Genomic DNA, 24,035 nt, shown 5'->3' with positions numbered 1-24,035 from the left:
TTCTTCTTCCCTTTCCTGCTCTTTACTTCCCTCAGATTGCCACCTGATCACCATTATATGCTTCTTTCCCCTCCACCATCAGAGAGAAGCCTATTTCCTTTCCCTATTTATATCTTTCTCACCTCAAGCTTCACTCTTTTTCCTGCTTCTATATCCACTTGCTGAAATTCAGACAATTCCTCTGCTGCCTCCACCAGCATATCTAGTCTTCCTCCCAGTCTGCAATCCTAAAGAGAAACGTGGCTTCACTAAAACCAAGCACAAAGGTTTGATTAGACCCCGATTTTACCCCAGCAGCGTAACTTTCTTCCAGCCACCACCAGAGCTGCATTTTACACCTTGCTTCTCACTGGAGAGTCAAAAGGAAACCTCCCTCACCTCCAGCTGACAGCAGCAGCTCCATCCCTCCAGGACAGAACCAGCTGTAAATATTGGCTGGAAATACTTATTCCCACTGGGGACTGGCACCTGTCTGTAATTGCTGGCAGCAGGGGGGCCAGGGGAGTCTCTCTTGTGCCAAACAGCAGACAAAACAAACCAAGGAAAAAAACAATGTCACCTGCATATACTGCAATACCTGAACCTACACAGCACTGATGGGGCTGCATCTGTGTTGAGGCTGAAATGAAAAAATGTTCGAACAGCTATATTAAACTAAACTACTAAAGCTGCTTACAAGCAAAATGACCAAAAAGATGCTCTGTCCTTTATGCTGTAGATCCAAGGTGAGAAAAGGCCACAAGGGTATGTGACCAGAACATCAGAGATGGATCACGGGCCTGCAGGCCTGGACGTGGACAGTGGTCCTAGCAAAGATTTTTTCATGAGTATTACAACACTCACACATTTCACTCCATAAATACAATCTCAGCTTGCTAGAAATGCATTTCTGACTGAGCACAGTAAAGAAAATACACACCATGAGCAGAAGACCCAGGTTAATCAATGCTCTGTGTGTTTAGTTCAGCCACATCAATACAGACTATAAGATTTTTTTCTCCATTTTCTTCAACCAGAAAGTGTTCAGGAGTTCACTTAAGTTTTTCATAAGAAATTCTTTACACAAGCTGATCAATAAACCAAGGTTTGGGAAAAAACAGACAACTATTAGAATTCTACAGTGGGACAGTAATTTCTACTCCTACCAGGTGCCCGTGTAAGCTGGGTTGCAAACCTGAAAGTCAAAGCTACCTGCTGACATGGACTTGTTGACTGACACCAGGAAGACCAAGAAAATAGTAAAAGGAGCACCCAGAAAGAAGGCCAAAAGACAATTCAGTATTAGTTCTAGACAAAAGTTTATGCAGGAGGAAATTTCTGGCTGGCACACAAATGTGAACTAATACCTGAGAAACTGCCCAGTTCACCTGCTGAGGACCTGCCAGCCATTCCATAGGAAGACAAGGTGAATTTATAACCTGGTAAATTTAAGGCTGAAGGGATGGAGAGCAGTAGCAGGTGGCCTTTGATATCAAGGTCTTCGCTATTGCAGCTTCAGTACCTTCCCTTGCTCCAGGCAATAACTTGATCTCACATGGCTCCCGAAAGACCAAATTCTACTTAAGAGGTTGCAACAAAGCTCAGGAAACATTTTCTCTCAAAAGACATCTTGGGAAACCGAAGCAATCAGAATGATGAGGCTTTTTGCTCCTGCCAAGTGCCCGAGGTAACAAAGGTAATCAAAATAAAGGCACAAAATAAGACTCTGACTGTAGATGGTCAGTGTCTAACACAGGGATGATATTTCGGGGTCGGATTTTGTGAATATAATCATCTGAGATGACAAGAAGAACAATTTCCTTCAGCACATGAGAGGAGCTTGCAGAGAAGAAAAGAACACTTAATGGTCCCTTCTGCCTCCCCTCTGGGTTTGCCTTTACTCTCCTCTGTAACAAACAGGTTGATCAAACCTCTTCCTTCCCACATGCTCCACGGGGAGGGAGGCACTGCAGAAACAGGCTCGTCACTCTCAGTACTTTAAAAGCAAATGTATTGTACAGATAAGGAATCTCAACTACACAGGAACATATGTATTTTAACCTGAAAACCACAGAAATTAACCTTGATGTTGCAAAATACCAACCAGAGAGAGTGAGGGAAGGGATTGTATTTTTACCCAAGTGTGGGAACAGTTTCTCTTGCTCCAGACACATCATCAGCTCAGAACGGGTAGAAGTATGTTCTCTAGGCCCTGCAGTGTCTCCTGGAAGCCTGAACACACTGGTCCATCCGTTTGTGGTCATCCCAAAGATGGGCAAAGGGCAGGGTAGCACAGTCAAATGAACTGCTCAGGAGTATTGCATTCGACACTCCCTTGGCCAAGGGAATAATGGAATGAGGTCTGGAGGGTTCTGAAGCCAGACTGCTGATAGGAGAATAAAGATAAAGCACTACCAGAAATTAGCCCTGAAGATCAATCCTCAAGCACAATGCTGAGTTAGCTTCTTGCAAAGAAGAGCAGAGCAGAAGATCTCCTTTATCAAGGAGCCCATTTCTTCTTACAGCTCAGTTATTGATTGTCATCTTGGGTTAGAAGGCCATCAGCCAGAAAACATAATGGTTCCTGCTCGTGGCTACTGAGCACACAGCCTTCACAGCTGCAGCTGCATGTGGGACTGCTGTCTAACACCACAACACCTTCTCATTCCTCCCAGTTGTCTTGTTACACTTGCAATCCCAAAAGAGACTAGAAATTCTGCTTCCTGAGTAACTCCCAGTGAACCACCCCAGGGTGCTGCAGAGAGGAGGTTAAAGATTCCTCTCACACAATCCCTGTCAAGCTCTTGGTCCTTCAATATTCTGCTCAGAAATGTTACTTCTACTGCAGTGTCGCAATCCAACACCTCAACACATGACAGGAGACAAATATACCTTAGGAAAAGGTGGGAAAGGTACATTTAAAAAGTACTTGATGTCGCTCCTCCAAACATTTAAGTATGAGCTAGACAGTGAACAGGGTTTACTGGAGCCTCTGAGCTGCTGTGCCCTCCCTGCTTCCAGCACCAGGGAAGCAAAGCCATGGAATGAGGGTCAAACTCCTGCATGGCCAGTGCAGCACGGTTTGGTGGGATGTGGGTAGAGAGAAATGACTCAAAATGGCCCAAACATCAGGTTTGAAAGCAGAGAAAAAGCCTTTCCTGACAAACATGCAGGTCAAAAGAAAATCCCATATTCCTTTGACCTCCATGTCTTACTGCAACTATTCATATACTTCGGGGTTTTTTTTTTAAAAAAAAAGCACCAGAAAGAATGAAAATCATTCCTAATGCACTTACATGCAACATTAGTCTATTTTCACTGGTAACTGCTACTCACCCTTCTTCCATTCCAATTTCTGGTCCTCTCCCCTCTCACCACCAAGACTGAGAGCTGACATGTCCCTCACCCTTTCTTCCCCTCTTGTCGAAACCTTATTTCCACTGCTCTAATAGTTCTTGACTTAACTGGGACAAGGAAAATTATTCTGGGCTTCTCTGTCCTAGCAGTTAGTCTATTCTGTATTAACCATCCAGAGCACTGCAAAATCATACTGGAGCCCCAGGCAACCATTCTAATGCTTCCTCAAACTCCTGCTTTAACCAAATTGCCCATTTTTACTGGACATATCTCCAGCCATTTACATATATATAAATATATATATATATGAACTTCTTGTATAAAAATCCTTCAGTGTTAAGACAATTCAGAAAAGCTCATTTAACAGCATTCATTCCAATAGCTCACAATAAGCTAAATTTCTATCTAACCTTAAAACAGAGCTATTGCTTATGCAAGATGGATTTTTTGGCCATCCTTTTAAGCACTATGCAAAAGCATTTACCATACTTAAGAACAGAAACTTCAGTAAGTATTACAAACCAATGAAATGTATAATTGCATCCACTAGTTAAGGCATGGAGCTGAAAGGCCTGGCTTTCAAAAGCTGGCTTTCAAAATGGCTCCCTTGGCCTGTTTTAATCTAAACTATCACATTCAGCCACCCTAGCCAAAGGAGAGGAATTTTTAGGTGCACTCATCTCAAACTCTGACCTTTACTTTGTATCACCTGATGTCCAATATCAACACCATGGTGCCATTAATTTCTTTAAGGGATGCAAATGGGTTTCTGCACAACCCCATTTTTCACAGCAATGCAATTACAAATTTGGTTTGGCTGATGGCAGCAGCAGTTTTTGAACAACACCATGTGCACCTCTGAAGGCATGAGCTCTTTTCAGAGTAAAGCAAAATGCAAACTGCAGTGACCTACCCCTTACTCCGTGACAGAGCTGTGCCATTTCTGGTGGGGAAACAGCAAAGGGAAATTTTCTGTACTGTGCTGTGAGAAAACAAATCCCTTGCATTTTTTCAGATGGCACTTCCCAAAAACTGCCAATCATTTTAACTGCAAGAGACAGCATGCTACATAAATGTATTATGACTTTCTAGAGAAGTGCATCCAGGAAAGCCTTTACTTTGGAGACACATAACCTGTTTGAAAACTCTTCTATCAGGGAAAAATCGGGGCTGGTTTCCATTTCCTGCAGTCTGTGCCTGAGACAAGCAACCACAGTTTGAGTCCACCACTAAGTTATGCTGCCCAGGCTCTCAGTGATCAACACTCTCCCAGCCACGAGCATGAAGCACCAGCTCATTTTGCAGCCTCCACTCTGCCCATCCCAGGGCTGGAAACGGAGAGGGCTGGCTGAGGGCTGGTATCAGCACAGGGCAGAGCAAATAAAGATACCAGTGTAATCACCTTTGAGATAAGGCAGCCAGTGCAAGCACAGCTGTCTAGGAAATACACAGCAGAGAAGCAGGAAGGCAAAGTGTAAGCAGGAGTTCTGCTAGACCTGAAATGATCTGGACTGAGCTACAACATCCTCTGCTACTGCTGCAACATTCTGTCAAACAAACATTAAGTTTTCCCCTTCTTACCTGCCCTCTCAGGAGAGAGCACAAACATTTAAGAGCACAAAGCTCCGTTTTTCAAGTACAACAGAAAAATACAAAGTAGCAGCACACAATCGGGTTTTGGGTGGTAAACTATGTACACTCCTTTCCTTCCTAAGCTACAGCTGCAATGGACAATGCAAGGACAAGGGGGAATGGTTTTAAACTAAAAAATGAGAGATTTAAATTGGATCTTAGGAAGAAATCCTTCCCTGTGAGGGTGGGGAGGCCCTGGCACAGGGTGCCCAGAGAAGCTGTGGCTGCCCCTGGATCCCTGGCAGTGTCCAAGGCCATTCTGGATGTCCAAACATTATGGATGGGATAGTGGAAGGTGTCCCTGCCCATGGCAGGGGGTGGAACGAGAGGATATTTAAAGTCCCTTCCAACCCAAACCATTCTGGGATTCTCTGAAACCATCCAGTTTATTGTGAGCCCTTTTCTGCTCCATGTCACGCACCAGTGGCAGGGCCCTGATTTCAGCCAGCCCGGCTCAGACTCCACCCAGGTGATGCTCTGGCAGTACCAGCAGTGCCAGGAGAAGGGCAGGACAGAGCTCACCAAAGGTGTGTGCTACCCACCCAGAGCCACCACCTCAAACCTCTGTCACAGGGCACTTCAAAGATGGACAAACCACTGAAGGTGGATGAAATAGCAGCTGAGATTGCCTGCACTTGCCTTCACAGGCTGGGACTTTAATTGGAGCACTCTAGAGTGCATCAATAATAATTTTAGAAAAAAACAATACTGACTTCATTTACTTTTACAAAGCCTTTGCCCTCATCTTCACTGACTACAAGAGTCAGAGAAAGGTCAGAATAGCTTAATTTGCTTCTGTGCTGGGAAAAAAGGCATGAAGAACAGCCAGTACATTTAGCTTTCTTCATTTGCACTGGGGCTTAAAGAAGGAGAGAAGGAATTTGTTATCCTCAAACTGACCCCAGGATAACCTGGTTGCTTTTACCATGGTTGTGTAAATCGAAAAAGAGAAAACCAGAGATTAAAGCTGAGATTAAAAGAGATGCATCAACTCAAAGACAGTAGTTAGATCTCAAGGCAAAAAAAAATGTGGTAACATACATCAGAACACAAAAAACTGAGCAGCTTTCCAAACACAGCTACTCCAAAATAGCAGGCAATGCAATGCTCAGGCACCAGAGAATGGAGACCAAGCCAAGTGGTAAATGAATTAAATAAAAGTAGATTGTGGTCCTTATGAGTAATGCTGAATTCTCCTTCACCTGGAAGCACTGGGCAAACATTATTTTAATAGAAATGTAATTCTGCTTCAAGATGGCAAGTGCAATGTGCTTGAGAAACAATATAATCTTATTTGATAAGGGGACCTGCAGACAAGCAATGCTACCTGGCAGATTTACAGTTCCTTTATTGCTGCACCTGTATCAGTATCCAAAAGTTACACATGATCAGAACATAATCAAACATTTTTTAAATGCATCCACACAATATTTAAATGGGGGATAAGTATATCTTGAAAATAGAATTGTTTTACTGAGGCAGCTGGAAAAAACATCATGGGAATCTGAAGCAATGTCTCCTTTTCCCTCCAGTGTGATTACAGGTTTTTACAGTTTATTTCCTCCACTAAATGTCAGCCTAAAGTGCTCTGCTCAGCAAAAATTATTTTCTTAACAGCAGATCTTAATAAAAGAAAAGTGTGCAGTGGTTTTAGTCTGGACACTTTCTAACTAAACTGGGCTACAGACGACTCCTGGCATAGAAAGGTCCCAGACCAGGAATTCCTGAACTTTTGTTCATGGCAAGTTAATTACAGTGCAGTGGGTGAGCAGCTCGCCTCAGGCTGATGCTGATTGTACACTGTGCCATTAAGGGGATCCATCACACCTCAGTGGTGAGTACTTCACATCCAGTTAAAGCAAAACAAATGGTTCCCAACACAGCAGCTGGAACATCCCAGAAAGCCCACGTACATCCAGCAGCCAAGCTGTCAAATCCACTGCTGCAACACCGGCTGTAAATTCCATGTGGGGATGAATCTTATGGATCTTCCTACAGGAACCTTGGTGTGTCTCAGGCTGCTCTCACTGCTTGGGCTTGCAGTGTATAACATGGAACCCTCGGGATCACCAGGAAAGAGAGAGAACCCCACAATTAGCTGGACTTCCTTAAGTGTCCTTGGAGGTGGCTGGGAGGGCTTTCCTTGGCAGAAGGGAATAAGCAAAGCCCTGAAGGAAGTTTTAGTACAATAAAGATGTAACTAGAAGTTGATGCAGCTCTGACCCACAGCTCTCACCTCCAGCGGCCTGGTCAGCTCCCCCAGAACAGTCTCAGCCACTCAGCACTGGAAACATTCCCTCTCCCAGAGAAAATAAGGATGGAAACTGATTCTGGCTGGGCAGCATCATCCAGTTTTTGCCCAAGGTTCAAACCATCCATATCCAGGTTAAATTGATGGCATATTTTTGTCCTAATGAGACAAGAATTTAATCCACAAACACCAAGGCATTTTCAAATCCCATAAGTGACAACATGCTGGGGCAGACAGGCAAGGAGAGAACCTACCAGGGACCTCTACACCTATCCAAGGTTTTATAGTTAGGATAGAAGCCTGACACAGTCAAATCTCCACATGGAAAACAGACACAAATCCAGACTCCAGACAAAACCCAGTGGTTATCCAGTATCAGAACATGTGCACACTGCAAGTCAGTCTTATGATGCACAGGTGGGCTAGTGAGTAACATGCCCCTGTCCCTTGCTAGTAGAGCTTCCCAGTGAGCACAAACACGAAGCACCCTGTCCCCATGGAAGCTGCAAATCTCCTCCAGGAGATGCACCATGTCATTATATGCTACCCAGAGAGGTTGTGGCTTCCACACCCTGGAATTGTTCAAGGTCAGGCTGGATGGAGCCCTGAACAACCTGATCTAGTGAGTGGTGTGGGGGGTGGAACTGGATGAGCTCTACGGTCCCTTCCAACACAAACCATTCCATGGTTCTAGGCTTCTACAGTCATTCCTGAGCCACCTCTGGCTGCAGCAGCTGCTGGAGAAGCACAGCTCACAGAGCTCCAGCCCTCCCTGCAGCAGCCCAGCAGGAACAAACTGCTGAAGGCTCCAGTGACAGCTCTGAACACCGTGTGCTCCCATGGGATGCACTTCCTCCCATGACCTGTCCTGCAGGAGGGATGCAGCCGGAGCAGGCACCACATCCAGCCCACAGGCCACCTGGCAAGACGCCTCTGATCGAGAGCCAAGAACCAGAACTGTTTTACTGGAAATATCTCCAAGTATTTCCCAGCTACTCTTGAAAATCCCTCCTCGAACAAGGCTGGAACAGCTCCTGGCTCCAGCGCAGGCACCTCTCCCCAGCTGCACACCGTGAGAAGTCCTTGTGCTGACAAAATCTGCTGGGGTTGTGATAGCAGCTAAGAAAACAGAGAGTAAACAACACACAAGAAATAGGAACAAGTACTCAGAGCAGGAATACCAGCACAGACTGATATTTACTTAATGACTCATCCAGAGGAGGATCCATCCCTTTAGGCTTATGGCCAGCATGAGAACAGGTAATAGGAGAGTGTATGAAATCACTGGAGCTCAGCTCCTCCTGACCTCTGAGAACAAAGAAGCCTTAGAACAGCAAAAAATAATCCTCTTTTCACTCTCTCTCTTCACCCTGTTGCACAATCTTTCTCCACAGATTAAAGTCGCACCTTTTACAGACCAGGAAAGGAGAGAGCAAAAGGCAGAGAAAGTATTTCTGCTCATCCACACAACAGCAAAACACAGACTACACCAGAAGAAGTATTTCCCAGTGAGACTCCCTAGCTTTAGGAGGTTTTTTGGCAAAAGGTTCACTGATAACATCTGAAGAGGACACTTGGAAAACACAGGCACTTAGGAAAGACAAGAGAGCTTTTAGAACTTAGTCACACCTCTTGCTTTGGGGCTTTCAGGTTTCCATCATTTTATGCAGAACTCTGCAGATCATACCAAACACCAAAGAGCACCAGTGAATGTGAACAGTATTTCTCTCTCCAGCCACAAGACTTTTCTTCTTCATCAAGTAAGATCCCCTGACACTGCATCCTCTTGTACCTGTCAACTCCTACACTCCTGAGAGGCTCTCACTGCTGCCAAATATACAAATGTTCAAGGAACTCACATGGCTAATGAGCTTCAAATCTACAAAAACACATGAAGACTTCACTGTAGGCTGAACTTCTACTGGGATTTTTCCCTCACATGGAAAAGCATTTATGTACAAAAGGCCTGTGACACCAGTGCTGAACATTTTCAAGCTATTTCTGTGCAGACAGAATGACAACTGACAACCACCTCTTTTTCACCATTTACACTCCACTATTGTCTTTGAGTTCAGAGCTGCTAGTTGGCTCACGCCAAAAAATAGAAAAAATAATTATTAACAAAGTAGCCATCAGAAAAGCGAATTTATTAGCCTAATTTTAAAAAATCAGAATTAATGCTGCTAAGTAGGAAAACTTAGGCCTACATAGCTCATGGCTTCCTTTTATATGTTATTTATTAAAGTGAGAGTAAAGACTGAACCAAGATATTTTAAACCTTAACAGTCTCAGAAATGCTGGTTTTATTTCAATGTTGAGTGCAGGACTTATGTAACATTTCCCAGTTTGATTTCTGTTATTAAAGGATTTTAAAACAAAACTGGATGGTCACTGCCTACAGCCCTAAGGGGCTGAGTACAAAAATAACATAAAAGATATCACAAACACTACAAAATACAATTCTGATTTAATTTCATTCAAGCGTTATGTTCTTTACTTTGGGGAAATTACCATCTTTGATAGCAAGCACTCCTCTTCAGCTCTTCTGAACACTGAAAATATCATTTGAGGTACAACTGGAACAAAACTTGGAAATGCCTTATGTAATTTAACACACTCGCCAAACTAAACCTAAGTTTGTCTTACAAGCTTTACTTTCTCATGCTGCAAACAAAACACCTATGTTTTCTCCACTCACCAGAAAATATCCATGTTCCCAATGGCTCACCTCTTTCACTAAGCACTCCAGCTTTTTCAAAGGCTTCTAAATCAATGATAATTCATTAGTGGAAAATATTCCCTACTTCCTCCCTATTTCTCCTGGTGATAAAATACACACTTTCACAAGCAAGTTGCCATGGGCTGTGCCAGCCCAGAGAGGCAATGTCAGGCCAAGCTGGAGTGAGGGTGAATCTGCCTTTGGTCAAAGCCCAAGACATCAGACCACTCATCTGTCACACACCAAACCTACTCACCTTCAGGACATGCTATTTTCCAGTAGGAAAGTGTGAAAAGGTTCATTTCGGAAGATGTAATGGTCCATCAGTTTTTGTCCTTAACTCTCTGTGCTGTTCCTCCCAAACTGGTGTTCTGGAGATATAAAAAGAACTTCAATTTAAAATACTGCTCAGATAAACACTAAATTTTTCCTACTTTTTAGCAAGCTCACTGAAAGGTCACCTGAAACCCATCTGATGGTCCAGTGAATTACTGAATTACTGAATTACTGCTGTCTTATCTCAAAGGAGGCTGCAAGGAATTATTTCCTCACCCTTGCCACGCTCACAGCTTACACATCTACCATCCACAGCAGCACACTGAGAATTCATCCTGAAGATTGGGAATGGGCAAGGGACTTATTTACAGCAGTACTGGTGCCAGACCAGACCTGAGAATTACACTGTGTTATCAAAGGTCCCTTTCTACCTTGCCTGTTACATCTGATATAGTGACATATATTTACTACACTCAGGTCTATCTCAAAAGCATAAACACTGAACTTTTCTGCTGAATTTTGCTACAGTTCCCTCGATGACAGATTACCTTCCTTCTCCTCGCCAGAGACACTTGGGTCCAACCGTGCAGCACAACCAGGGCACTTCTTACCCTGCTTGGGACTATGAGGAGTTGGACACATGTTTGTAAAATTAGGCTGAAAAGGCAAAGCAAAAGCACTGGGAGCGTAAATGAGCAAATGCCACGTTAGAAGCAATCTCCCTGGCAGTCCCATTTTGCAGCCAAAATAATTAGACCACTAGCAAGAAACATCCCAAGTAGATAAATGGTGTGTTACAAGATTAACCAAGGTCACTTCTCTTACATCCGTCTTTCTAAAAAGATGCCTCCCCCGAAAACTTAACCCTAGGGCTCCATCCAAATTAAAGATTCACTGTTGATGTACATCAGTACAAACTAAATCAAAGTATTCCAGAGCCTGCCAAGTGCTGACTGCCCAAGGAAAGGCCACATGCCTTCTAAGTGAGAGAAATCTCCATTTGAGAGCCACCTAAACTCTGAGACGGCTGCCACTGCTGGGTGTTCAGAGATAACTGCCAACTCATTAAAATCCCACATTAGAAGTTTATTAAATATGCAAACATTAATGGAATTGGACTAGCAGCTACTTAGGCAGATAAAATTTCAACGCGGCGCATCCCGCAGTTCCCGTTATCAGCGCTGTGTCCTTTTGGAAGCGTCTGTGAAAGACTCACCAAGTTGCTCAAGGCAGTGAAACCCTTCAGCTCTTTCAGATTACTCAGGTCACACTCAAGGCTCCCACTAGCCCAGAAAAGACTCCTGCTTCCCAATAATTACAGCTCAGTATCTACTGTCCATTTCCACTTTTACACGTCACTGCTGGGGATGCAAAGTCACCCCCAAGGGTTCTTCCCCTTTTGGGGAATATCTGCAGGACAAGTCCCACAGCTCTTTGCAAGCTCACAGGTAGAGAGGTTTTATACATATCCCAAACTCACAGTCCTTGTCAATTTGCTGCTGGAAGAACTACAAAAGGAAGAGTAGGGTGTCATACAGACAACAGTGATGAAAGAAAAGTGCTTCAAAAGCATCTCTCCTGAACTTCAGGTAACTCCACACACGCACAATGTGTGTGTAGAGCTCTGCCTGGAGCTCCTCCTTTCAGCTCTCTCAAACACAAGCATCAGTCCCCCCTGCAAACACCACTCTCGGTACATTTTGCTCCACAAAATGCAGTTTCATTCCTGGGTTACTCTGCAAAGTCCCAGTGCCTGCTGAGTGTCTCAACAAACCTCCAAGCTTTTGCTGTAGAGTGACATCAGACTTGGAAGTGCTCTTCACTAATGCTATCAGCATAATCTGAGCTAGCCCAAGGGAAAGGGGGACAAAGACTATCTCTCATCCCACAGAGAATAAACAAGCTCCTAAGAGTCCCTAACACACCTCCAGGTGACTCTGGCAATAGCCAGTGGCTTCAAAGAATGTCTGGAAGATTTAATCCTCTAATTATGGAAAAACAAGTGTGGTCCAGCACCTCCTTCTTGGAGATGTGAGGTCTCAGCAAAAAGAGGGAAATGAAATCTTGGGGAACAACCTTGGAAAAATGACTTACAGGGGAAGAAGGGAAATGAAGGAGTATGAAGTGACCTCCAAAGAAAACACTGAGCTCATTGAGCACAAAGAGGCTGAGCAGGTTCTTTACCACCACCATTCCTGGTTCGAGCGACAGTCTGGAGAAGCGAGGACTGTTGCCATTGTCAACAACCTCCCAGCACCAGCCCATGGGATGCAAAACTGAACTCTGTGTTTCTTTCAGTCCTGCAACCATATGGGCTTCTCAAAATAGAAGGTTCAAGATGCCTTGGCCAAGATGGAATCAACAAAATCCCCCGTCCACCTGATGCAACACCAGGCATCACATGTTGCAGAACCTTGAGCAGCAGCCAGTTTGAGGTCAGGCACACAATAGCCTCCCACTCCTTGAACCAGGAAGCCAGGGCTTAGGTTTAGATTTTTTAAAGGAGAACTGAATTATTTTGGAAATTAAGGCAAAGAGAGAGACTTCAAGGTAATCTGGGTTCTGAAAAAGGTACTGACCAAATCTCACACAGATTCTGGGGACTGATCTTTGCTGCTTCAGTGTGTTCAGAAACACAGGAAAGCAGCCAGCTCATGGCTGGCCCCAAGGTCAGCTATGCCCTGACAAAGCAAAGGAAAACCCATACAAATCCTTTTAAGAGACATCATGATGACTTTCTGTTGCAGACTGTACATTCTGGCCCTAGACATGGGGAAAAATGACTGTGCAAACACTCCCTAAGGCTCCGAGCACTAGGAGGCTTCTATACAGGTATGTCCTCGGTCAACCACCCATTTGGTCAGTCCAGAGCTCCTCAACTTGACTGCACTACACAGAAGCACATCAACAGTTTGAATTATCCCTGCCCAGAGAGCTCCTGCCCACAGGAACAGGCAATGGATGACTGAACACAAAAATAATACACCCTTGTTCTGCCCACCAGGCTGCAGGAGGAGTCTCTACCCAGAGAGCACACTAAATCATTTAGCCAGCACCAGTATTTCCTCCCAGCACAGAAAGGCAAGCACACTGAAAATACACTGTGCCTTGGGGAATGTAAATAACCCATTGAGGGAGAGCCCCGTTTGTAAGGGAACCAGGGAGGTCACAGTGCTCCGTGTCAGGTATATGACACACTGACCCGTGCCCAGGGACACAGGAGTCCTTCCAGAAACCCTACAGCTAAAGCAACTGCTAAACATTCTCCTTTCCAAGGTGGTGTCCCAATGACACCAAGCACTGGTGAACTTTAGTGTTCAGGTTGTTGTGAGGAAAACAGGTAGAAAACAAATGATTCTATGAGGACTCAGCCATCCATCTGCCACCTGCTGAGGTCCATGGCACCACCAGCACGAGACCCCAGCACTCTGTTTCCTCCACCATCATGGAGGTGTCAGGCTGACCTGAAGCCAGCAGCAGCACTGGATACACAGCATCAGTGGGAAAGTCCTCTTTGAGGGATACGTGAGTTGCCCAGACACAGGGAAGGATGACATTGCACGGAAATTTCATCCCCCTTAGCACTGAGCCATCCTGCCACAGGCCAAAGGTCACAACTGTAGTGGCACCAGCTAAGAGGGTGACAATCCAGCCTGACAAGACAGGCTGGCACACTGACACGGAGATGCAGATGCTGGGGACAATGCCCTTTATCCATGAGTTGTAGGGCAAATCTGCTGAGCTAAGATAGGAGCAACCAAAACTCACAAGTCTCTGAAATGGGGACAAGGTGTTTCCTGGCAACAGTAACAAACCAATGAAGTAAAATGAATGTTTTCTCAGCAATTTGCTGTCGGGTGACCTCGCTAACACCCTTCTGCAGGTGAGAGGATTCCCTCTGACAGTACCACCACCAGCAGCTGACCCAGTACAGTGACACCAAGGCTGACACTGCAGCACTCCCTTCTGCTCAGCTCCGAGGCTGGATTCCTGACCACCTTCTCCCCAAGGGAACTCCACAAATAGCCTTTGCTCACTCAAGGGAGACCACGCTTGAATAAACCACGGGCAGAGGCCTTTGTTCACAGCCCACACCACAGCAGCTTGCCCTCTCCAGAGATGGATGCGAGGAGAAATGTAGGGCACACATGCAGAGAAAAAGAGACACTCAGAGTTCAGAGATGCCACAGATCCCATTGGCAGAGTCAGGAATGCCCATTAAAACATCCTGCACGTGCTGGTACAGCTCAACACAGGCTAGGCAGGCTAAGGGCAAAACACACCTCATCAGAAAGTTAAAAACTTGTGGGCTATGTCCCCCACTAAACTGCCTGATGAATCACTAAAGAAATATCTTTGTGATGTAACTATTCAGACTTACACAAAGAAGCCTTGTAATTAGCTCTCAGAGTAATCCTCCGGCCACCATCTGGAGCTCAGCCTAAACCTTGACCTCAGTCACACCAGACGACCACACATCCGTGGCACACACCTGACAGTGAGTCACACCACTACACCGCATTCACAACCTGGAGAAAGTTGACAGGAATGCTAAAAAGTCGAGACACTTTTTACTCTACAGGTTCTTCAGTTCACACCCATCACACTTAAGGAAATGGTTTCAAAAATATAAAGTTAAAAAGCAGGAGTCATCAACCCAATCCTGCATCTAAAACAAAATGTTTCTTCCATCGAAACCTCAGTTTATAGTAAACAAAGTTGACACATGACATACCCAACCTTCATCCAATAACAAGGAGAAAAATCTTCCTAGAACCAGATTCTGACAGAAAACAGACTTGCCACAGATATAAAATAACTTATTCCCCCAGGTATAGACAGTTCAAAGTATTTTACTATTAAAGGATGCCAAAATTCTTTTACCTAAAGCACCATAGATGACTGGATGTTCTTTTTTTGTTAAAACCTTCTGATTAGCTTGAAAATCCCGTTCCCCACAAGCAAATAAAGTCCAAGATGCCTCCCACCTCTTAAAAAGCCTCTTAGCTAGAGAAAAATGAGTTTTCTTTAATATACTCTGTGTTGCTTGCTGAGCTCCCCACAGCAAAGCAGTCAAGAACGATACACACCACATCACCAAGAACAAAATTTATCTTGTCAGTCCCAGAGGAACTCTACTTCCAACGAAGTTCAGCAAGCAGATTTTAGACTTTTGTAGGAAAGCCCACAACACAAGGAAAGAGGGATGGAGCAGGCTGAAAGTGCTGAAACAGTTATTGCTTAGTTCATATCTGAGAGCAAATCTCTGCAAGAATGAGAAATGTTTATTTTTTCTAGGGATCACGTGTCTATAAAGCACAAAGAGCCTTCTGTAGTAGGAGCCATGGTCCCAGAGCAGAGACCTCCTGCCAGCTGGGCTCCTGGCACACACAATTCCCTCCAGCTCGAGGGACGGTTAAGTACAAATAAGAGCAAGATTACAACAGACCACCAGACTTGGCACCACCAGGGAGACCCCACATTCCGGTCACTTCACTACAGAGACACAGACTGGGGCTGTCACCACCACCAGGTACAGACGTGGCTGTCTCCTCACATGATGCAGGCTCCCAGCCCAGGGCATGGGGACACTCTGGGGGGTTTCTGAGCCTCCTCTGGGACCACTCCCCGCAGCCAGATTGGCTTCAGTTTGGCAGGGGGTGGTTTAAAGTGATTATCTTTGCCACAACACCTTTCTCCTGGCTGCAGCTTCAGCAGGGATTACCCAAGACCAAAGTCCTACACAAGTCAATATTTAACTTGAGCTCTGCACTGCTGAGACCCACCTGGAATGTTGGATATAGTCCCTTCATAAAGCTTATGCTGCCATTTCTAACAAAACAATAATAACAGGCAAGTTATCTTCTCCGTGAGAAGTTGTGAAGAAAAATTCTACAGAGACAGCAGTAAGATTCAGCACAAGTAATTTTAATAAAGGAACTGAAAGAAAATGCTTCCAGGAAAGGAGCTCTACACAATGGGATGTGTACACTGCAGAGCAGGTTCAGGGCAGGGGCAAGAGCCACATGGCAAAAAGCATTTAAAACCAAACCACACCAAGGTCTGGAAATTCAGCATTTGTCCCAGAAGTAGTATTTTAACATTGCAATTAAGCCATTAATCTATGTCACAAAGACTTTATATTAAAGTCTTGCACATTACAAGGAGAAGCATTTATTCTCCACTAATTACCACTAAGTACGAACTGCTGTATTAACACAGACTTTAAAATAACACAATAAACAAAAGGGATGTTTTTCCAGGTTAATTGTTCATAGTCTTAGTGAGGGAAAGAAAATTGTTTATGTTAAAAAAAAAATTCTCTGCATGCAACCAATATAAATTTTTGCCAACAGTCTCACCTTTTGTCTTTTTGGACAGAGTGCTTTCTGCTGTGAGAAACAGCTGTTAAAATACAATTCAGGCCAAAAGTGAGCAACTGAGAGTAATTCCTTCTTTCCTATATCTGTTTCAATTCTTTATCCACCTGTTCTTTGTGATTTCTTTATTTATTGTTAGCACTCCCACCTTTACATTTAGCAAAAACTGTTTTTCTTCTCTAAACAAGAACATCTGTTGTAGCAATGATTCCCATGGAGTTATGGGTGAAAATCACCACAGACAGCATTCTAAAAATGCCCCAGTTCTACATTTCTAACCCTTCACAGGTACCAGTCTGGTCAGCACCCAATAGGAAACTTTTTCAGGGAACGAAAATATTATTTTTACTGGGAAAGAGTGGAAGGAAGAGGCTGAGGATATTAGGAACACCCGGAAATAAGGAGTAGGGCACAGCTTTCATCTCAAAAAAATCCACGACAAAACAACAAACGCCACCAAAAAGCCAAACCACAAACACCAGGACTGTCCAGCAAAGTGCAGCCTCAGGGAACATTTTCAGGAGCAGCTTAATTAATTTTGATCCCTGTCATTGCCTAATGGGCGGGCCTGCCTCTCCCTGTTGGATGCACAGGTACAGACACACAGCTCCATGGATTCCATTTCCATATGGTGCTAATTGCTGGCGGGTTTGGCACGTGAATCCAGCCCACCACACCACCACTTACACCTGCACTTGAGGAGCAAGGAAAACAGACAAGCAGAGAGATGGAAAAGAGGTGCACAGGGCTCCCCTTTCCAGCAGCAATATAATGACAAACCCACTCCTGAAATTCTACGCTTCCCAATACATACAGTTACCACAAAAATGCAAACTTTCACAGCTCAAATGGCTCCTTGGAGGAATCAGATCACAACTCCATTCCATCTGGGAGTGAATGCCGAAATTATTTACCTTTATTCTTCTGCTCTGCTTTGAGAATGAGATCGGTATATATTAAGACCAGCCTACCTCTGAAGTAGTAAAACTACAGGTTAAAAGAACAACTGCAAGTGAAGCCCCAGCAAGGTCTCAGCAGCTTCCAGCTGCAAAATTTCCACAGAGTTCAAATGAGAGAGGAGGCAGGTTGCCATCTGTTTTCTCTAAAGGTTTTATTTTCATTGCACTACACCTGCAAGTGTTACTTACACCCAGTCGCCATCCATTTAGCAAAAATGAGGCACAGTACGAGATTGTGCCCAGGGAAATGCCCTTCCCGACAAGGAGAAAAGAGGAATGCTTTGGATTGGAAGGGATTTTAAAGCTCACCCCATTCCAGCCCCTGGGCAGGGACACCTTCCATTATCCCAGGTTGCTCCAAGCCCCATCCAGCCTGGCCTTGGACACTTCCAAGGATGGAGCAGTCAAAGCTTCTCTGGACAATCTGAGCCAGGGCCTCCCCACCCTCACAGGGAGGAATTCCTTCCCAATATCCCATCTATCCCTGTCCTTTGGCAGTGGGAGGCCATTCCCCTTGACCTGGCACTACAGTTCCTGCCTTCCCTCGCTAACTTAAGAGCTGCGCTTCTCTGGGCTAAGCCACATAGCCCAGAGAAGCATCCGCTAAATTTATCCCATCCACTCTCCCAGACTTCTGCCAGGTGAGAGAAGCATCAAAATTCCTACACCTATTTTTTTTACTGGAGAGGGCAAAAAACCATTGGAGCCTGTGCTGGTCTTCCTTGTTGACAGCAGCCCCCAGACAGGATTAGGACAGACACCACAGGCTTAACTCCGGTGGGATTTGCTCCAGGTTGTCTGGAGGCTGACTGAAACGCTTCCTGCTGCCCGGAAAGCAGCGATAACACCCTGGGACTGCTCACCTGCTCACAACAGGCACCGCCAGCACCTCGGCGGCGGCCGGGGCACCGCACCTCTTAAACTGGGGAAAGTCCCTTTTTATATCAAATACACAAGCGTGAGAGCTCCGTGCCTGCACACAGGAACGGTGTTTCCTGAGCACCCCGTACCCCTGAGCACTCCCGTTACCCGCCTACCGCGTTCCCTGCGCACCCCGTCATCCGCGCTCCCTCAGCACCCCGGACCCCGAGCACCGCCTTCCCTCACAGGGCACATCATTCCCTCAGCACTCCGTCACTCGGACACCGCGCTGCCTCAGCATCGCGCTCCCTGCGCCCCCCGTACCCCTGAGCCTCTCGTTCCCTGCGCACCCCGTGCCCCTGAGCCCCCCGTTACCTGCGCCGCCCGCTCCCTCAGCCCCGCGTCCCCGGCCGGCCCGGCCGCTCCGCCCCGCTCCGCCCCGCACACGTCATCTCCGGGCGCGCGCCAGCGGGCGGCCTTTAAAGCGGGGGCGGGGCCCGAGGGGCGGGGGCGGGGCCCGAGTTGTGGGCGAGGCCTGAGGGGGCGTGGGCGGGGCCTGAGGGGGCGTGGGCGGGGTCTGAGGGGTGTGGGTGGGGTCTGAGGGGTGTGGGCGGGGTCTGAGGGGTGTGGGCGGGGTCTGAGGGGTGTGGGTGGGGTCTGAGGGGTGTGGGTGGGGTCTGAGGGGTGTGGGTGGGGTGACGGGGCGTGGGCGGGCTCTGATGGAGCGCGAGCGGCTGAAGGGGCGTGGGCGGGGTCTGGTGTCGTGGGCGGGGTCTCGGGACGTGGACAGAGGCTGATGGGCGTGGGCGGGGTCGACGGGTGGGGTCCCCGCACATGGGCGTGGCCTAATGGGTCGTGGGCGTGGTCTGAGGCGGTGCGCGGGCGGGTTTTGGGCGGGAACTCGTGAGGCGGCCTCGGGCCGTGCCGTGACGGGCCGGGTATGGCGGATAGGCTTGGAGCCGTGGCACCTCGGGCCGTGCCCGTGAGGGGCCGGGTATGGCGGACAGACGTGGAGCCGTGGCACCTCGGGCCGGCCCGTGAGGGGCCGGGCATGGCGGAGAGACTTGGAGCCATGGCACCTCGGGCCGTGCCCGTAAGGGGCTGGTCGAGGTCGGCAGGAATCCCAGCCGGCCTGGGCAGGGCAGCCGAGAATTGGGACAGCGTCACCTGCGTGGGCCGGCACAGACAGACGAGCACCGGACTAGTGGCTGAGTGAGATAAGGGCGACCAAACCACGACGTGGTTTCTTGGTATCTGAGGTTTACCCTGTTTCCGAGTACTTGGTGAGAGCAGCCCCAGTATTCTAATGTTACCTGCTAGTTCTCTCAACACCAGGTTACAGCCTTGAGTGGCCAAACTAGATATTAAGATGCCAAACCTTGACAGACGCTTTCAACACTGTAGTTTACAGCTGGACACAAAAGAGTTTCTTTAGTGCGACATCAACGAATCTGGACTGGAGAACAGAAAAACGTATTGATCACATGTATCTTTTTATCACCTTCGTTGACAATGTTACTGTCTCCTTCAAGAAATATCCCTCTACAGGGACTTGTGTTGCTTTTACTGTGAGCACATGAACATTTACATCACATCTCAGCCTTCTGCATCCATCGCCTACTGTTCTTCAGTCCGACTCCCCGCGTTGTTCCAGGGTGTTGGATTGTTCCACGGGATGCCAGTGCAGCACAACAGCGCCTTGAACCACGCGTGGTGCTGTGAGTGAGGGCACTGTCACCTTGTTCTTTGTCCTGTGGTGGTTCCAAGTCTTCAGTAGTATTTTTGTTTGCTCCTAAGGACACACATGTTGATTTAGCGCTCAGGGAATGGGATCCTCAGAGCACTAAGGAAGTTTTCTGAAACGGCTCTGAATTTCCCTTCATGTTTCTATTTTCTGCTTCTATAGTCAGTTTTATGCTGGGATAGGGAAAAGAGAGCAAGTTAAGAGGGCAAAGATGAACACTAACATCCATTCACCATTTATAGGGATGACAGCAAGCATCCCTTGCTGGCTTTGCTCTTTAATGGATAAAGTCCTGCCTGGTTTGTGGTGATATTGTCCATTGTAAACCAGCACCTGTGGTATAAACACACACACAAAGGAAAAGCACAGCAACCAGACAGCACTAAGTGCTTATGTGTGCTCTCATTTTAAAGAATTCTGGACAACGCTCCCAACTTTTATTTCTCCCCAAGTGGAAGCTGGAGCAGCCACGTCCATCACACCCTGATTTGCACACTAAGCAAGGAAAGGTTTTTGCTGCGAGTCACTGATAGTCTGGGAACAGTTTCTCAGAGAAGCTGTGGCTGCCCCATCCCTGGAAATGTCCAAGGCCAGGTTGGACAGGGCTTGGAGCCACCTGGGACAGTGGAAGGTGTCCCTGCCCAGGGCAGGGGGTTGGAATGAGGTGGGCTTTAAGGTCCCTTCCAGCTCAAACCATCCTGTGATGCTATCGCTCCACAGCTCTCCTGGTTTGTCGTATATCATCCCGCAAGGAAGGTCTCTCCCTGCACAAGCAATACCGCGGCTTGCCAGGAGGTGTTGCTTTGAAACCACGCAAATATCAGAGCTCAAAAGTCATGAAATAGTCCTGTATTATTAAAAATAACCAACATACTTTGTTCCAGCAAGGAGAAATAGAGGTCCTACGTTTGAAATTTAAGACAATTTAAACCTTAAATGCCCAGCGTGGTACAGAGTGAGATAAATGCTGAACAGGCAACCCACTCGTTGGGAAATGCTGTGAGTTTGTACATTGCTAACATATCTGTCAGACCAGCTTTATGTGTGCAAAGCTGTCCATGGCTTTGTGTTCGCAGGGCTGGGTGCTAACATATACATAAATACAGACCAGGCTTCATGCAGTGGGGAATTTTAGAGGGGTAATTCTGGGTTTCAACAAGCCAAGGAGTAGAGTAAAGCCTCAGTAAGACAAAAGTCCTTCAAGGCCAGGTTGGACAGGGCTTGGAACAACCTGGCCTAGTGGAAGGTGTCCCTGGCTGTGGCAGGGCAGGGAATGAGATGAGCTCTAAGGTCCTTTGCAACCCAACCCAGTCTGTGATTCCACACCAACAGCTGTCGTGCTCACAGGGCTGTGTCGCTGCTCTCCACACCTGCACACACACATTTTAAACAAAAATGAGCTGTTTGTTTCTAAGGGGGAGTGCAGAGTTGGATATACAAGTGTTCTCCACCTGCATGCTATGTTTTAAGTTATTAAATGTATTAACAGGGGCAAAGTTAACTATGCATTTAATTATGCCCAGCCTTATTTTACAAGACAAAACAGGAAGCAAAGCTTCCAAGACATTTAAAGCCCCTTTTTACTAGAGAAAAAAAACACTTTAAAGGATACCCAGCTAGGGTGAAAAAGGTTTTAAATATGTCTTTATCACATCAAGCTGAAACAACCTTCATGGCTGAAAGAAGCTGTGGCTCTTCAGCAGAAATTTAAACTCTGGAATAGGATGATATTCCATGGCCCACAACATGCCTTGCTGGGTAGGTGTAGTTATCACACTTGCTCCAGCTGCACCTTTGTGAGAGCTCTCTGTGTCAGCCCTGAGGCCCTGAACTCCAGCTCACTGAGGCTCTGGGAGGCTGGGTTTTGGAGAGAGTTTGGAAAAGGACCTTAAAGTTATCAGAGGATGCCTCCTAATGGTGTGCTGACCAAAGAAGATTTTGAAAACTATTTTGTGATCAAATGTTTACCAGTATTGGCTTTTACCATACATGAAGGGGCTAGACAAAAATTACAAAGGTGAGGAGTTCAAAGCTCTTTTTACAACAGATAATACTTTAAGGGGAAAAAAAAAAAAAAAAGAACTAAAAACTGTAGCTGTAAAAGGGAAAGCAGAAAACAGTTGTTGTTAGATTTAGCTGGCCCTCCAAGCTGTCATTTCAACAGCAGGGTTTAATTCAGGACTGAAGTTTAGACCAGCTGATGACAAGAACTAGTAAGTTTTCAGAATTACTGCCCCTCTCAGCACTGTGGCCGTGGGTTTTACCCCAAATCCCCACTCAGATTGCACAATACAGGTGATTAGACCTTCCATATTCCTCAGAGGTTGTTCCCACAGAAACACTCTGCTCCTCCAGCTGGGACATCACTGCACATTCACCTTTTCCAGTGTGTCTGGGTGCAGAAATAGACCGGGTTTGTCCAGCTGTCAAAGAAGCATTTTCCAGGAATTTTTGTTCTATGTGAATAAGGCTAGAGGAAATCAAGGTGCTTCTTCTGGAGTACCTTGCAGCACTGATATACTGGAATAAAATTAAGCTGAGGCTCCTATAAATAAAGCACTTGTTTTTATCATTCAGCACTTCCTGAACAGGCTGATAATCCCAGGGGGCTGTAGGAGACTTGACACATTCGTGTTGCTCCAGCTCAGAAAGAAGCAGGAATCTTTTTCTTCTACCAGGGCACTTTCTGAGGGGTTCAGAAGACAAAGCACAACATTCACATCCATTGAAATCTGTCCTTTGGTGAATACCCTCATACCCACTTCTAGTGCTGGAGTTTGTAAGGATTTGCTGCTATTCCTGTCTTAGAAGCCTTTCTCCAGAGCTGGGTGCCAGGTGTATTTTTTGAGCATTGTCCTCTAATGTGTGGTCAAAAGACCAGTAATCATAGGGGTCTGGAACAGTGAGATCTCTTTTCTTTTGGCACGCCTAGGGCTGGAGAAAGCTGCCACTTTGTCCTGTGGTTCCATAGCCCACAGCTGCTTTCCAGCAAAGCACAAACTGCCAGGCAGCCCCTGCACAGCTTTAGAACAGCAGGGCTGACAGAGACCTGCACAAGCTCTTGGGGAATCACACAAAAGCTACAGGAACAAACTGGACCGTCCTGATAACATTTTGCCAAGGCTGAGTGCACTGACAGGTTCTGCAACCTGCACCCCTCTCATGCTAAAGATCGGGCCAGGTGCAGCAAAGCTGCACAGCCTTGGGCCTGATTGCTGTGAAACTGGCAACGCTGGGAGAGGAAAACACAGCCAGAAGCATACCTGGGGCCTGTGCCATGCACTTATCTTTCCCCTTTGGTTTGGGAGCTGGATTTAAGCTCAGGCCTTTGGACTTGGTCCTTGCACAACTTCCAAGACTTAAAATTTCTCTGCTGTATACATTGAAATGCATTTCTTCTTCTCACTACCAACTCCATTCATCTTGAAGGAAAAAAGGAAAAAAAAGGCAAGCTTTCAACATTACTGGAGTTTTTCCATGACAATGTAGAAATTTCTTCTTTTTTTTCTATGAGCTCTCTTTTCCTGAACACTGCTTTCTTCTGCATTTATTCAGGCTCAGAGTATGCCTGTTTTATCACAACTACAGCAGTTGTGTTATTAAAGGACGAGTAGATCAGACCTGCAAATCATAAACACAGAGTACAACTTAGAGTGAACTTTGGTTTCATTCTGGTTAATAAAAATGCAACAGACCAGTGAGCCCTCCAAGGCATCATTTACACCATTTTTATAAACTCCCAGAACATGCTGTTTTACAAGCAAATGGCAGAGTATTACCCCTAGTTTAGGGGGTTTTTTAACATTATATAATAAATGCCAGAAGAGCTGGAGCGATCCACCACAACAGCTATAACAATAAAGGTTGTATAAAAGCA

General features: G+C 46.1%; 1 protein-coding gene across 5 annotated transcripts in view; it reads right to left on the bottom strand.

Annotated features, from left to right (window-relative positions):
- Positions 1-18,856, bottom strand: part of MAP3K13 (mitogen-activated protein kinase kinase kinase 13) — a 70,664-nt gene extending 51,808 nt beyond the window's left edge. For 2 of the 5 annotated variants that reach the window (XM_069024885.1, XM_069024881.1), the window contains exons 1-2: positions 18,790-18,856; positions 10,195-10,309 (exon numbers count right to left, since the gene is read on the bottom strand). The gene's annotated coding sequence lies outside the window, so the exon portion shown is untranslated. Of the gene's footprint in view, positions 1-10,194; positions 10,310-10,762; positions 11,161-18,416; positions 18,668-18,789 lie in introns of those variants that run through there. The other 3 variants (XM_069024883.1, XM_069024882.1, XM_069024884.1) reach the window with 3 other exon arrangements.
- Between the last annotated feature and the right edge of the window lie 5,179 nt (positions 18,857-24,035).

Source organism: Aphelocoma coerulescens, chromosome 9 (genome assembly GCF_041296385.1).
Source record: "Aphelocoma coerulescens isolate FSJ_1873_10779 chromosome 9, UR_Acoe_1.0, whole genome shotgun sequence".
Lineage (NCBI taxonomy): Eukaryota > Metazoa > Chordata > Aves > Passeriformes > Corvidae > Aphelocoma > Aphelocoma coerulescens.
Note: the sequence above shows the minus strand (reverse complement) of the source record. Positions and strands in the feature narration are given on the sequence as shown.